This window comes from Coenobita brevimanus, chromosome 53, assembly GCF_032717465.1.
Source record: "Coenobita brevimanus isolate Jiangsu-jjx chromosome 53, ASM3271746v2, whole genome shotgun sequence".
In the NCBI taxonomy this organism is placed as follows: Eukaryota; Metazoa; Arthropoda; class Malacostraca; order Decapoda; family Coenobitidae; genus Coenobita; species Coenobita brevimanus.
Window position 1 is genome coordinate 35306373 of NC_137006.1, and position 17653 is coordinate 35324025.

Below are 17653 nucleotides of genomic sequence, written 5' to 3' on the forward strand. Positions count from 1 at the left end.
TCATCCTCCTTTCCGGACTTTGGCAAAAGCTTTGCCATTGCACTTGACATCTCTAAGGCTTTCGATCGAGTCTGGCATAAATCTTTAATTTCCAAACTGCCCTCTTACAGTTTCTATCCTTCTATCTGTGCCTTCATCACTAGCTTCCTTTCTGGTCGTTTTATAGCCGGCCATCGTTCTTCTCCTAGATCTAACAACAGTGGTGTTCCTCAGGGCTCTGTCCTATCACTAATTCTCTTCCCTTTATTCATCAATGACCTTCTAAGCTGTACATCTAACCTTATCCACTCATACACTGATGACTCCACCCTTCACCTTTCCATTCGGTTCCTGCATCGCCCATCTCAGCAGTTACTTCAACAAACAAGGGATGTGACTATGGCACACCTAATGTCTGACTTGGCTCGTATCTCTGACTGGGGTAAAAATAATATGGTTGTTTTTAATGCATCTAAAACTCATTTCTTACACCTATCAACCCGTCACAATCTTCCACAGGTATACCCACTAATATTTAATAATATTCAGGTTAATCCCGCATCATCCTTGAACATGCTTGGGGTTTCATTTACTCGAGACTTATCTTGGAAAGATCATATTACATCTCTTGTAAAATCTGCTTCCAAGAGATTGGGTGTGCTAAGCCGACTCCGTTCTTTCTTTACCCCTGCACAATTGTTGACTCTATACGGGGATTATATCCGCCCCTGTGTGGAGTACAACTCTCATGTGTGGGGAGGCTCCCCACATACAGCTCTTCTCAATAGGGTGGAGTCAAAGGCTTTTCATCTCATTATCTCTCCTCCTATTACTGACTCCCTTCAACCTCTGTCTCTTTGCCGCAGTGTTGCAACTTTATCTCTTTTCTATCACTTCTTTAATGGTCACTGCTCCTCTGAACCGTCTGCTTGCATTCCTCCACCTCTACGACGGGCGCGTAGCACCCGTCTAGCAGCAAACTCTCATCTCTTTTCTGTCCAACTCTCAAATGCAAGAGTTAACCGTTACTCACAGTCCTTCATTTATGCAACAGGTCAACTCTGAAACTGTCTCCCTCTGTCTGTATTTCCTGCTGCCTATGATCTCCAGTCTTTCAAACGCAGTGTGTCCAGGCATCTCGAAATGAATGGATCTTGATTTGGCTCTCTCTTGTATTTTGTTTTTCTCTTGGAAGGAACTGTTACAGCGGGCTCATGGCCTTTGGTTCCTTCTTCCTCGCATAAAAAATATATATATATACATTGTTACGGAACAGAGAAAGATAATGTACACTTTAAGTGAGAATACTAATAATCACTACTGTCCAGTAAAGTTCCAGGTTCAAAATAAAAGAGTTACGTAAAATTACAAGTTAAAGTTTAATGCTCAAACTAACAACAAAACATTCAGGACTCATAAGGATAATTTAATGGCAAAAACAGGTTAAATATATGGTTAACTGCAATAGCCTCTATTAACACGAAATTAGCAAGAGTAAATTTATCTAAGTCAGCCCTGATAAAATGAGAAAGCCGGATAATACTCAGTGAATGCAAGATATATTATTACAGATACAAAATATTATCAAAAATGACTGACATAAAAACACATGAATCACAAAAACCTTACTAGGCCTAAGAATTAACACCTTATGCTACACAGTACAAGAAAAAATGCAATAACAGTTATACTCAAATTACACAGCTGCTAGATGGTTGGAGACTTCCTGAGCACTCACAATAATAACAACTGTACAGGGGAGGACAGAGATGTGAACAAAATGAGGAGTAGATCTAAGTGGCCATTAATGCAGAGACTGAGCTCATTATATAGGGGCCGGCAGAGCTTGATACAACTTGTAAGAAGGACGCGCAAATGAAGCCATAGGGGACAAAGAGTTGACAATCCTGCTCTGAACAACAGAAAGAACGACTTACTTTACTATAAGGGTAGAAGGGGGGAGTGAGGTAGAACACGCTCGTGATCAAACATGCAGCATACTGTACGTTAGAATTACACAAAGGATGATGAAATCATAGGGTATGTAACACCTCCCCACAAAGAAAAAGAAATTTACAAAGGAAATTTCTTATTACTCTAAAACGATCAGTCTAAAGTCTGGATAAGCAATCTGCAATAACATTTTCTTTCCCCTTGACATGTTGTATGTCTAATGAATACTCCTGAAGAAGTAGACTCCATCTTGTCAATCTCTGATTTTTATCTTTAAACTTACTAAGGAATTTCAGTGGGTTATGATCGGTATAAATGACTATGGGGTCAAAACCAGAACACAAATAAAATGAAAAATGCTGTAAACCCAAAATCAAGGCCAAAAGCTCTTTCTCAATAGTTGAGTAGTTCTTTTGAGGTGGAGTGAACTTCTTACTGTAGTAAGATACAGGGTGTTCAATACCCTGATCATCCTCTTGCAGCAAAACAGCCCCAGCTCCTGTATCACTTGCATCAACAGCCATCTTAAAAGGCTTAGCAAAATTTGGAGTAGCGAGCACTGGCTGACTTAATAGAATAGCTTTAAGTTCAGTGAAAGAGGATTCACAGTTATCGGTCCAGACAAATTTAACTCCCTTTTTCAGTAGGTCTGTAAGTGGTGATACAAGAATTGAAAAGTTAAGAACAAATCTCCTGTAATAACCTACCATTCCCAAAAATCTTTGTAGCTCTTTCCTAGTTTTAGGTCTGGGAAGATCACTTATAACCTGAACCTTAGCTCCTGGTGGTGCAACATGTCCATCACCAATTACGTACCCAAGGTACTGAACTTTAGCTTGACCAAACTCACACTTTGATAAATTAGCTAGAAGATTAGCCTGAACCAAACGCTCAAGAAATTTACTGACATGGCATAGGTGATCTTTCCAGTTGTCACTGAAGATTAATACATCATCAATATAAACAACACACCCTGCCAAACCCTCTGTTACAACATTCATGAGCTTCTGAAATGTGGCTGGTGCATTCTTCATACCATATGGCATTACAGAACATGCAAAAGTCTTTCCTAGAGTTGCAAAACATGAGATCTCCCTAGCACGTTCAGTCATAGGTACTTGCCAGTATCCCTTTAACAAATCAAACTTACTTATGTACCTAGCCTTTACGATCTTGTCTATGCAATCCTCCACGCGAGGGAGAGGGTAAGTATCTGTTTTGGTTATCTGATTAACACGTCTGTAGTCAATGCAAAACCGCTGTGACCCACCTGGCTTAGGGACTAGAGTGACAGGAGAACTCCACTCGCTCTGACAGGGCTCAATCATCTTGTGGTCCAACAGGTGACCAAGCTCCTTCTGGATGAGAGGAATTTTCACTGGGTTCACATGGTAAGGAGGCAATTTAATTGGCTTTGCATCTCCAACATCGAGATCATGCATCAACACAGTGGTTCTTGCTGGAGTAGCACGGAACACTTGCGGGTACTCCTGCAGTAATGACGAAAACTCCTGCCTTTCCTCGGGAGGTAGATGAGAAAGCTTAGTCTGGAGATCATTCATGATATCAGGATTCTTCCCCAAACTATCACTCAGGCTCATGCTGCATGGGAGAACTTCACTTGCAGACTCGGGTGGAACAGCTACAGTGCAGACTGGGTTATTTTCTTCCCGCCTGTGATATAACTTTAGCATGTTGATGTGACAAAGTTGCTTGTTCTTTCTACGATCTGGTGTGGCGATGACATAGTTGACATCACTGAGTTTCTTCTCCACCAAATAAGGACCACTAAACTTGGCTTGAAGAGGTTGCCCATGCACTGGTAGCAGAATCAAAACCTGATCCCCTGGCTGAAAGTGGCGTAACCTGGACTTCTTATCATACCAAGTCTCCATCTTCTCCTGAGCAGCTCCTAAATTCTCTCTCGCCAGCTGTAAAGCAGTGGACGGCCGTTCTTTGAAATTCGTCACATACTCCAGCAGGTTGACGTCATCTTCCTCCGACAGCCAGCATTCCTTGAGTAGCTTAAGGGGTCCTCTTACTTCATGGCCAAACAGTAGTTCAAAAGGTGAGAAGCCCAGTGATTCATTTGGAGATTCTCTTGCGGCAAATACAACAAATGGAAGACCTTTATCCCAGTCTTTCGGATGTTCCAAACAGTATTTCTTGAGCATCGATTTGAGTGTTTGATGATATCTCTGCAACGCTCCTTGAGTCTGGGGATGGTAAGCTGAAGACGTGATCTCGGTGTTCCCCAACTCTTTCAGAGACTGCTTGAAAACATTTGACATGAAATTACTTCCCTGGTATGACTGTACCTCCTTGGGCAGACCAAACTTTGTGAAAAACCCTAGCATTTCTTTAACCACGTTCTTTGCTGAGATATTTCTAAGTGGAATGGCTTCAGGATAACGAGTACCATATCAATCAGGGTCAACACATAAGAAAATCCTGAAGAATTCTTAGGAAGAGGGCCCACAATATCCACCAACTCACGGGTGAAAGACGCCTCAAAAGGAGGAATGGGAACTGGAGGTGCAACCTTTTCGGTCTGATTACACTTCCCCACAACTTGACAGGTGTGACAAGACTTACAATACCAGGAAACATCCCTGAAGATACCTGGCCAGTAGAAGTGTTTCAAGATGCGTGCCACAGTCTTCCTCACTCCAAGGTGTCCTGCCAGTGGAATCATGAGCCACTCTAATGATATCCTGCCTAACTTTAGACTTTGCCCTAGTGACAGCACATGCAGGGAACACATCAGGGACATCACAGTCCTGGGTTGCAGCCACTGGCTCACTAGACAACTGAGGAGCTGGACACACTTGACTTCCACCAATATCATTTCCAAGTAAGAAAGTTACACCTGACATTGGGAGTGTCTCAACCAACCCAACCATAACAGAACCATTAACAAAACCAGACTCTAAATTCACTCTGCACAGAGGGACAGAGAAGTAATTATTCCCTACACCTTGTAAGATTACAGTTTCATCAGAGGAACTAACATCAGAGCCTAGAACACTGGTCAGCATAAGGGATTGGCAAGCACCTGTATCACGATATATTTTAACTGATTTCCTGTCATTACTGTCCAGAGGACTGACAAAACCATCAGACAGGAAATTAGCACATGAACTCTTGAGAGTGTCACCCACGTTACTGCTCAAAAGAGGAGCTTCATCATGAGGATTTAATTTACCCCTCAAAGCAGGTTCAGTTAACTCAGTTAAAGAATTCTGGGTACTCTCAAGGGTGGACACTAGACCAATTGACTGAATATTTAGAGACTCCTTTTTGTTCACATCACGCTGTCTCCTGAAACATTTCTCCGTACTATGACCAAGCTTACTACAATAAGTACATTTACTTTTCTGAAATCTAGAGGTGAAGCGGGTATTTACTTCCTGAGAAACATTATCTTTTTTCTCTTTCCTGTTACCTGTATTCTGAGTAGAGGCAACGTACTTACACTCAGCTTTCCTTTTTTCTCTAGAATATCTCTTGTGAGTGAGAACATATTCATCAGCTAAAACTGCAGCATCAGACAAATTATCTATTCTTCTCTCATCAAGATATACTGTAGGCTTACATCTCTATTAATACACCGTTTGAAGTCCTCCAGCAAAATCATCTGCTTAAATTTGTCAAAATCAGAATCCACATTCTTAGAATTTAACCACTGCTCTAACAGATCTTCTTTGATTTTTGCATACTCAACATGGGATTGCTTATCTTGCTTATAAGTTGTCCTAAATTTTACTCTATAGGCTTCAGGAACAAGCTCATAGGCCTTAAGAATCAAGCTCTTAACTACATCATAATTATCAGATTGATCCTGAGGCAAAGATGCATAAGTTACTTGAGCTTTACCGGTGAGAACAGTTTGAAGGAGTACTGGCCAATACTTTTTAGGCCAATTAAAACCTGTAGCTACCCTCTCAAACAACTGAAAATACTTTGTTAAATCAGATTCATTAAAAGGAGGGACAAGTTTAACATTTTTAGCCACATCAAAATCATCAGAGCTAGATGATACAGTTCCACCTTGTTTCATGCGATACTCTTGGTCTGCCTGAATCCTAGCAAGTTCAACTTGTGCCTGAGCCTGTATCTGTGCCTCCTGAATACGAGCCAGAGACTCCGCCTCCTTAGCTTGAGACTCAGCCTCCTTAGCCTGAGACTCGGCCTCCTTAGCACGTGCCTGAAATTCAGCCTCCTTAACACAAGCCTCCTACAGGGCTAGCTGTAACTTAGCTAATTCAATCTGCGTTTGCTCATTTGGAGGAGTTACATTAAACAAGCTTTTATTAATCATGCCAACAATTTGATCTTTAGAATGATGAGAGCGAACAGCAATTCCCAATTGTTGAGCAACAAGCTTAAGTTCATTCTTTGTTCTGTTTTCTACATTACACACTGTTTGCCCATTTGACAAAAAATCTTTGGCTTCATCAAGCGTAGTAATAGTAGACATCATGAATAAATCACAGTCACAAAATATCAAGCAATATCCTTACGATAATATCCTGAATATCCTGATAAGAGGTCGCCAAATTTATGTTACGGAACAGAGAAAGATAATGTACACTTTAAGTGAGAATACTAATAATCACTACTGTCCCGTAAAGTTCCAGGTTCAAAATAAAAGAGTTACGTAAAATTACAAGTTAAAGTTTAATGCTCAAACTAACAACAAAACATTCAGGACTCATAAGGATAATTTAATGGCAAAAACAGGTTAAATATATGGTTAACTGCAATAGCCTCTATTAACACGAAATTAGCAAGAGTAAATTTATCTAAGTCAGCCCTGATAAAATGAGAAAGCCGGATAATACTCAGTGAATGCAAGATATATTATTACAGATACAAAATATTATCAAAAATTACTGACATAAAAACACATGAATCACAAAAACCTTACTAGGCCTAAGAATTAACACCTTATGCTACACAGTACAAGAAAAAATGCAATAATAGTTATATTCAAATTACACAGCTGCTAGATGGTTGGAGACTTCCTGAGCACTCACAATAATAATAACTGTACAGGGGAGGACAGAGATGTGAACAAAATGAGGAGTAGATCTAAGTGGCCATTAATGCAGAGACTGAGCTCATTATATAGGGGCCGGCAGAGCTTGATACAGCTTGTAAGAAGGACGCTCAAATGAAGCCACAGGGGACAAAGAGTTGACAATCCTGCTCTGAACAACAGAAAGAACGACTTACTTTACTATAAGGGTAGAAGGGGGGAGTGAGGTAGAATACGCTAGTGATCAAACATGCAGCATACTGTACGTTAGAATTACACAAAGGATGATGAAATCATAGGCTATGTAACAACATATACTGGATATATAAATATATATATATATATATATATATATATATATATATATATATATATATATATGTAGATAGATAGATCGATAGATAAATGGATAGCTGATGGCTGGGTGTGCTGGAGCTCCCGTTTCATCAGCCCTCGGGACCGGGTTCTGATCATCCTACTTTGCTGAACTTTTTCTGTACATCAGTAACACAAAGAGTATGCCAGCATACTCCCCCATACAAGTTCCTCTGGCAATGTGAAACTACATGTACATCACACATTACATTTCCTATTCAAAATTTATAACAAATTTGCATCCTGTGAAACCTTGAATTCTCCGATGGGGTGTAGGGAGGGGGGCATAAAAGCCTCCACCATACGCCTCTCTCGCGGTGACGACCAAGCGAGATGCCTGAGAACACTGTCTGACTCACTTCTTCATTTCTACAACATTCACGGCCTTTAATTTTCTCTTTTTAACCCCATCTCCTCTAAACCTCATTTCTCTTGCACACTGAGACTCAGTTGTCTGAGGAGAATGACAACAAACTCTTCTCTGTATCCTTCTACCTTCTCTACACTCATTTCAAAACCAAAAGTGATTGTTTTCTTCTGGTATATGTATCCAACAACATATCTTCCTGCCATGTTCCTGAACTTGAATCTCCTGAATTTTCTACTCTCTGATTTCGGCTCTCCTGCCATTTTCTCTCTGTATATATCTGTGCAGTTATTTATCAACGAATTCTTCCGACTTTGAAATTTTTTTCGACTATCTTACGTCTAAGATGGAATACATCCTATCAATTTCCCCTTTCTCTGAAATATACATTTTAAATTATTTCCATATACACCACCACCTTTGGCTCTCCTCTCCTTTCACTGATCCACTTGACAAACAAGTCTAACTCTGTCTAGCTTTAATGACCTAGAGCAGCTTGTTCAGCATCCTACCAGTATCCCTAACTGCCTTAGAGAGAGTTCCAAGAAACTTGACCTCATCCTTACAACTAGTCCCTCTGCATACGCTGTTAATTTTTTCCTCTCTGTTGGGCTCCTTTGATCACAACCTTATCACCTTACCTTGCTCTGTCTCTCCAGTAATAGGCCTGTAGATCCTCCCATGAAGTGGTGGCTGTGGCACTTTCGAGCTGCTGACTGGGAAGCCCTCTGGCAGTAATTCTTTGACTTGCCCTTGAATGATTATTGCTTCCTTGGCCGAGAGCCATCTGTGTGTGCCTTGCACATTACAGAAATAATTCTCTAAGGCATGGAAGCATACATTTCATTCTCATAGTCTGTGACTAATGCAAAAAAAAAAAAAAAAAAAAAAAGGAAAAATGGTTTAATCACGCTTGCTGTAATGGTGTCCACAACAAGGAGAAGGCCAACAAAAGGCACTGGAGCCAAGATAATCCTTCTCTCTTATGTTTCTACCCGGAATCATGCTAAGTCTTTCCTTCACTCTGTTAAAAATAATTTAATTCGTTCTCAGTGCTCAGCACTCTACAACTCAAGTTTTTCATACTCCTTCTGGCACCTTGCCAAAAACATTTCCAACAATTTTACCTCATTATCCTTTCCTCCTCATTTCCTCTCTGATGGCTTGTAGCTATTTCTTCTACTGATAAAGCACAACTCTTGTTCAGACTTTCTCTTCCAATTCCGCCTTTGACAATTCCATTGCTGTTGGTGCTGTTCCTCCATCACTTCCCCCTCTGACGTCCTCATGGCTGTCATTAAAATTTCTTCAGGTGATGTATTTTCTTTCATTACTGGCCTCAACACTAACAAGGCATATGGGAATAATGGGGTCCCTCCTGCTGTCCCCTAGAACTGTGCTACGACGCTTACACTCTACCTAGGTAAACTCCTTCCATCTTTGTCAAGTTGTATCTTTTCTTCTTGCTGGATATTTGCTTTCATTCAGTCTGTCCCAAAGAAGGGAGACCATTCACAGTTCTCTACCTAAATTTAACATCCTGTATTTCAAAAGTTTTTGAGTCTATCCTTAAAAAAAAAAAAAAATAAAGGACATCTTTCCTCTTACAACCTTCTCTCTGAACGTCAGTAAGGCTCCGACAGGGATGCTCCACTGGCGATCTTCTCACCTACCTATCAGACTCTTGGTCATCCTCCTTTTTTGCCACTGCACTTGGCATCTCAGAGGCTTTAGATCATGTGTGGCATAAATCTTTTATTTCCAAACTGCACTCATATGGTTTCTGTCCTTCTGTTTGTGCCTTCATCTCTAGCTTCCTTTCTGGTCGTTCTATAGCCGTTTTTGTAAACGGCCACCATCCTTCTCCAAGAGCTATCAAAAGTGATGTACCTTAGTGCTCTGTCCTATCACCAACTCTCTTCTTTCTATTTACTGTATCTGTGACCTTCTAAACTGTACATCTAACCCTATCCACTCATACGCTGATGATTTCACCCTTCACCTTTCCATTTGCTTCCAGTAGCATCCATCTCGCCATTTACGTCAACCAACAAGGGATGAGGGTATGGCACATCTAATGTCTGATTTGGCTCATATCGCTGATTGGGGTAACAGTAATCTTGATTTTAATGCATCAAAAACTCAGTTCTTACATCTTTCTACCTTACAAAATCTTTCACAGGAGTATCCTGTACTTGTTAACATTATCCAGTTCAATTCTGCGTCATGGTCTCGTGACCTATCTTGGGAAGATCATAGTACATTTGTTGTAAACTCTGCTTCCAAGAGATTAGGTGTGCATAGCCAACTCTGTACTTTCTTAACCCCTGCAGCTGTTGACTTTATACATGGGTTATATTCGCCCCTGTGTAGAGTAAAGTCTCATGTGTGGGAAAGCTCCCCACATGCAGCTTTTGTTAACAATATGAAGTCAAAAGTTTGTCGTCTAATTAACTCTCCTCTTCTTTTTGGCTTCCTCCAAGCTCTTTCTCTTCGCTGTACTGTTGCCTCTTGAGCTCATTTCTGTCGCTACTTTAATGCTCGGTGCTCCTTTGAACCGTCTGCTTCCATCACTCCACAACTGTAGCAGGCGTGCAGCACACGTCTAGCAACAAACTTTCTACATGTTTCTGCTCATCTCTCTAATGTCAGAGTTAACCGTTATTCCCAATCCTTTATGTATGCAAAAGGTCGCCTCTGGAGCTGTCTCTCTTTGTGTGTATTTCCAACTGCCTATGATCTTCAGCCTTTCAAACGCAGTGTGTCCATGCATCATGAAATGAACGAATCTTGACTCTGGCTCACTGTTAATTTTGTTTTTGTTTTCTATTCGAGGGAACAATCTTGCACGCTTCTGCCCTTTGTTCCTTCTTTCTTGGATGAAAAAAATATCCTGGCATGCGTGGATTATAGTTACTAACTTATCATATTTCTCACCGAAAAAACCGGCCTCTTGCTGCCTGACCTTATGGTGTAGGATTTCAAGTCAGCGGATGCTTGAGTGGCTATACTGAAGAATTCTTTATTAAAGACAGAGACAAAGAGATACAGGATGAAGTTAATCCATGTCTATGCACCAGCATCAGCTTATGATGAGGAAGTAGCATAATATTACGATGTTGTAGATGTAGAAATATATATGCAGATAACCCGCTATATATTAGGGATGAGAGACTTTAATTGAAAAAGAGACAAAAAGGAAGTCGACGAGACAACAGGACGGCAATTTGGAACTGGTATTCCTTAAGCAAAAGGTGAAATTTTTGTTAACTTTGTCGAAATAGACAGTCTTAGGGTGATAAACACAATCTTTCAAAAGAAGGAAAGTGGGAAGATGACATTTAACAGAACAAGTTATTAAAAACAAATAATTTTCCATATTGACAAATCACATGTTAGTACAGTGAAAAACGTAAATGCAGTGTAAAGAGCTGGTATCGTTACTGCTGTTCAACTCAGGTCTGTCTGACCGAAAAGACCTGTTGACTGCAGGTATGCAACTTCCCTCGTGGGCTATGCCAAAGGTTACATACAACACAGATGTTGTGTCTGTGTCTTAGTGTGGCGTGAACTGTGCAGTGCTACTTTTTATGTGTTATGTTGTGTAGGCAATATCTACATGCTCGGCACGTATCTGTGATTCCCTCCAACCAAAGTCTATCCTGGTAGCTCAAAAGGGCTGGATGATGTCCTGATCTGAGCCTAGTTTCTGTAGATGAAATAAATCATCTCTGTTTAAGGACATCTCGAATGGGTGGATGTCAGGAGGGTTGCTTGTAAGAGTATTCTGATCGGGGTGCTATATTGACCTGCGGGTTAAATGAGGAAGTGGGTGTTTCTTTAAATCTAGGGATGGAGTGGATGGATGTGGTATATTGTTGTAATTGGTTTGAGAAGGTTTGGATGCTGATTTATGTGCCTAGGTGTTTTGTGAGTTTGTCATGGAATGATAGGGGTATTGTGCAATGACAAATTGCTGCATAGAATTATGTGCCTCTCATATCAAGGTAGTCTTAGCCAGGGATGAAGACTCATTCTGTAGTTTCAGAGTGTGCGCTGTGGGAGTGGTTTGGTGCAGCCAGCAGTGATGCATAAGGTGCTGTTCTGTATGGTGTGCAAGGTACTGTAGTGAGTGTTACACAGGATAGGAGCCCGTGAAGCAAAAGCATAGGACATCAATGAAGGAGAATACTTCTTTTGTTGCCAAAATTCTGTCCCTGTGGTTGTCCTGAATGCAATGACCCTCGGGGTGCAACACCTCTTAATGTCATGTGCATAGTCTTTGTAGTGGAGAGGTTGTGAGGCATCATACAGATAATGCTAAGCGTGATGTGAAGGGAATAGCAGTGTTCATGTTTAATGTTAGTGGTGGTAGCTTTGGCTGAGGCGATCGTCAGCCTGTTGTCCTTGCCCTAAGTCTGCAGTGTGTTGAGGAAGTCCTGTTGCAATGTACACGCTGTGACTGCATGTGGTGTGTGGTTGTTATGGTGATACCACCTACATAATGAGCCAATGCTTATGGCTGGCTTGGGTGTGGGAATATCATGCAAGTACCGGTTGAAGAATGTTGGTGGGAAAACGGGGTCCCGTAGAACTCCATTAGGGAAACTTAGTGTTAGTAATGACTTGCCCTGGAATGTAACAAGTGGTTTTCTACCAGGCAAATAGTTGACAAGCTAGTTTTTGATGTTCTTCATGCATGCATTTTATATATTTGAGATTATTTTGTACCGGGAGAGGGCATCAAAGGTTTTACTCATGTTCATTGTTGCAAGAAGTGTCTGTTGTGTGGGCGTCACGGAAATGATTCCGTCCAGTGCCTGTTTTGTGAGGGGGACAAGGGATGCGACTTTGTTAGTATGAGGTGTTCATTTATTTTGACGTTGTACTTAGTACTGTTACTGGTCTATACACTGAAGGGTGTATCGGGTCCTTGTTTGGTTTAAGTACAATAATAATTGTTCGTTTCTAAATGCTGGGAATGCTTCAGCGTCCGTATGGGTAGTTGCTGATGTTTGTGAGGACCTGGATGCTGTGTGGTCCTAAATGTTTGAAGTGTAGGTTACTAATGCCACTCGGCCCTGTGCTTGCAGAATTTTTTTGATTTCGTGATAGTGTTCTATGTCCGTTCTGGGGTGAACGGGGTTGAATTGCCATCGAATGGAATGGTATTAAATGAGTTAAATGAGTTATCTTTACAAGATCGTTCACAAGTATGTGCTGGGTGTTGAAGGTAATGGTAGCGTGGGTCATGGAGGTGCTTGTGTGTGTGTGTGTGTGTGTGTGTGTGTGTGTGTGTGTGTGTGTGTGGATCTCAGTGTTTGGTTTTTGGAGCCTTGTGATAGTGTCGTGTGTGTGTGTGTGAGATGGGAGTTATGTTTAAGTCTGTCATGCCTTTTGAGGCGGGCAATAAGTGTAAAGTTTGGGTTATAATGTCTGCTGTTGTCTCGTGGAATTATGGTGTTTGTCTACATTCAGTATGATGTTTCTGAACTTTGTAATGTGTCTGTTAATGATGATGATGGGTATATTGTTTAGTGTGCTGAAGTGTTGTTTTCAATTAATTTTATCCATTCTGCTTTCTTGTATTTTGTGTGCATGAGACGCAGTCACTCTGTTTTTGACTGTTTCCTTGGTTATAATGATGGGTAGATGATCTGTAGCGAGTATGGGTTCCATTTGCTAGGTGCTGTTGAGTGCAAGCGTTGGAGAACAAAGTGCCATGTTTGCGGAGCAGGGACTTGGTTTGTGTAGTGTGGGGTGAAAGTGTATTACGAGGTATGACTGAAAATATACATGTACTTTGAGTTGTGAAGCAATGTCGAGGCTTCGGTGTTGTTTTGATCGTGTTTATACCAGGCAGTGCTTCTGGCGTCAAAATCCTCAGCAATGACAGGGTTAGTGTGTGTGTAGAGGGAGGGGCTGACGGTTGTACTGCGCTAGTGCAACAGGGTATGTGCCAGAGTAAATGTAAATGTTAAGGATATGAATTTGCTGTTTGTGACCCTCTTTGACACACATTGATTTTATATCTAATGCTGTCATTCTGGAAATGTGAATGTGTTGTATTTTTGTAGAAGACTGATGAGTGAATGTGTGTAAAGGGGCCTTCACCATGGCCCTTAGTTCCATCTGAGCGGATGTGTGAAACGTGTGTTTGAGTTGGGGATCTAGTGTTTGTGTATCAGTTTCGTTTCTTGTGGGAGAGCTATGTGTACATCGTGGTTGGGAAGGAATTACTTTTTTATTTTTTTGAGGCCATCAACAGTTAGTTGTAATATTTTTATGTGTGCTTCAGGCAGTGTCCTGATCTGTGTCATGTGGTGTAGGTTTGGAGCTTATGCTCAGGGAATGAGTTTTAATGACTGTGGCTGTGTGTTTACGGGTTGTTGGGGGAGAAGGGGCAGAGTTGTGTTTGGTGTGACAGGGCGTGTCTTGGTGGATGTGATGCACCAGTCACTTACCCATATGCTGTTACGATGTCTCGAATTTCTTGGTGTTGTGCATGGTCATTCCCTGCAAGAAATGCATGAAAAGACCCAAGTGCATATCTTGAGCTTGGTATGTGTTAGGAGCAAACTGGCATATGTATCGTGTGTCTCCCAAGACTGATCTTAATGTCTCCAACAATTGCAAGAGGCATGGAAATAACCTCCAGAGAGTAATTTCCTCTAGTGTAAAAAGCGGTATACGATGCAGCTACCTCCATGAGGGAAACGGCGCCCTGTCAGGTTCGGATCAGGGTGCTCCTTGCAGATGCAAGGTACAGTAAGATGAAATTCTGTTCAAGGTTCAAAGCACATTTGTTTCTCTCAACCCAGGACAACCACAGCACTAAGAGAATGCTCGTCTACACAGCTATTCTCTGAATGGTGAGAAGTCAAGTAATATATGATCTCAGACGAGACAGGGGGAGACTAATGTGCAGAAAACGGCCGAACATTCCAGAAGTGAGGAAGGAGGCAGCAGAAATTAGCTTGTTAATTCAGAGAAAATACTTTGAGCTGATGGACGAAGAAAAGTCGACATACGGCAAATGACTGAAAACTTTGCGAGAATAGTTAACGAAGGACATCAAGGTCAACAAGAAGAAGAAAGAAGATGTATGAAAGTTAATCATTAACAGTACTGAAGAGGCTTTAAGAAATGACGAAAGCCTGAAGCCAACCAATTGGAGACTTGGTATGACAAGTAACCACATGTTTTCTCTGAGAGACTCTAATGGACAAGTTACAAACAACAAATGAAGTAGTAAAATTATATATTATACACACTCTTACAGTAGCAGTACCGTGGTCAAAGAGTCAGATCAGGATAGAGAAATAGTAGACACAGTCATCCCCAGCATAACAGTAGGTGAGACACAGAACACACTGAGAGCAATGACGAGGGATAAAGCAGCCGATGATGACGGAACCACCGCTGATCTTATTAAGCCTCTGCCCACTTCTGTGGAGGAGGCATTACATAGTTCTTTTTTTATGCAAGGTAGAAGGAACCAAAGACCGGGGCCTGCAAATTGCTTCATCCAAGGAAACACACACACACACACACAAAATTACAGAGAGCCAAATTCAAGATCCTTTCATTTTATGTTCCCTGGAAACACTGCATTTGATAGACTGGAGATTGTAGGCATTAGAAAAAACAAAAAGAGGGAGACAGTTCTAGGGTTGTATATATGAAGGGCTGGGAGTAACGGTTAACTCTTGCATTTGAAAGTTGGACAGAAAGGGGATGAGAGTTCGCTGCTAGATGGGTGCTACACCCTTGCTGTAGTGGTGGAGAGATGCAAGCAAACAATTCAGAGAAGCAGTGACCATTGGAGCAGCGACAGAAAAGAGATAAAGATGCAACAGTGCAGTGAAGAGACAGAATTGGAGGAAGCCAGAAAGAAGAGAGTTAATGAGACGAAAAGCCTTTGACTCCACCATGTTATGAACAGTTGCATATGGGGAGCCTTCCCCACACATGACAGTGGTACTCTACACAGGGGAGAATAAATCCTGTGTACAAAGTCAACAACTGCAGGGGTAAAGAAAGCACAGAGTCGGCTTAGCACACCTAATCTCTTGGAAGCAGATTTTACAACAGAGGTAGTATGATCTTCCCATGATAGATCACGAGAGCATGATGCAGGATTGACTGGATATCTTTGACAGGTAGAGGATACTCCTGTGGAACATTTTGTCAGTTTGATAGATGTAAGAACTGAATTTGTGATACATAAAAACAAAAACAGGGCTATTTTTACCCCAATCAGATACACGAGCCAAGATAAATATTAGGTGTGCCATCGACTCATCCCTCGTTTGTCGAAGCAACTGCTGAGATGGATGCTGTGGGAATCAAATGGAAAAGTGAAAGGTGAAGTCATCAGCGTATGAGAGGATAGGGTTAGATGTACAGAGCAGAAGGTCATTGATGAACAAGAGGAAGAGAGCTGGTGAGAGGACAGAGCCCTGAGGACCACCACTACTGATAGCTCTAGGAGAAGAACAGTGGCCGTTCTACATCAGCAGCAATTAAATGACAAGAAACGAAGCTAGAGATGAAGGCACAGATATAAGGATAGAAACCCTAAGAGGGCAGTTTGGAAATTAAAGAATTATGCCAGACTCTATCGAAAGCCTTATAGATGTCAAGTGCAATGTTAGAGGTTTAGCCAAAGTTCAGATAGGAGGATGACCAGGAGTCCAAGGGGCAAGTGAGATCACCTGTGGAGCGTTCCTTGTGGACACCATACTAACAATCAGAAAGAAGGTTGTGATTCGAAAGATGTTTTAAAAATTTTGGTTAAGAATAAACTCGAAAACTTTTGAAATACAGGATATTAAATCAGTTGGACGATAGTCAGAGGGCTAGGAATGGTCACCATTCGTTGGGACAGGCTGAATGCGAGCAAGGAAGAAAGGTGCAAGTTGATAGGCAAAGACGAAAGAGTTTACCTAGGCAGGGTGTAGGCACAGAAGCACAGTTCTCGAGGACAACAGAAGGGACTCCATCAGGCCCATTTTCCTTGTTAGTACTGAGGTCAGTGATGGCAGAAAAATACTTCAATTGAAGAAATTCTAACGTCACCTATGAGGAAGTCAGAGGGGGGAAAAGATGGAGGAAAAGCACCGGTATCTTCTAAGATGGAAATGGGGGAGAAAGTCTGAGGGAAGAGTTCTGTTTAACCAGTAGAAGTAGATACAGAGCCATCCGAGTGGAAAAGTGGAGGGAAGGATGATGAGGTAAAGTTGTTGGAAAGGTTTTTGGCGAGGTGCCAGAAGGAGCGGGAAGAATTTGAGTTGGGGAGTTGAGAGCATTTAGCATGGACGACATTATTTTTAGCAGAGCAAAGAACAGACTTAGCACAGTTCCGGACAGAAACATAAAAAAGTTGAGATTCAGGGGTGGGTTGGCTCGGCCTTCTTGCTGTGGACAGCATTAGAACAGGAGTGATTAAACTAAGGATTTTTACCTTTTGTAGGCCTTCTCCTTGTTGTGGACAGCATTAGAACAAGTGTGATTAAACCAAGATTTTTTGCAGTAGTCAAAGGATATGAGAAAGGAATGTATGCTTCCATGCCTATGAGAATAACCTCCACAATGTGCATGGCACACTCAGATGGCTCTTGGCCATGGAAGCAAAAAGCATTCCAGGGAAAATCAAATAAGTACTGCCTGAGGGCCTCCCAATCAGCAGCTCCAAAGTACCACAACCAATGTTTCTTTGGAGGGTCCACAGGTCTTACTGGGGCAATAGGGCAGGTTAAGGTAATAAGATTGTGCTTGGAGGAGCCCAACGGAGAGGAAAGATTTACAGTGCATGCAGAAGGATTTAGTTGTAAGGAAGATGTCAGGTATATTGAAACTCTCTGAAAGGTGGTCAGGGATACGGATATGGTGCTGCACAAGCTGCTCTACGTCATTAAGGATAGAAAAGATGTACA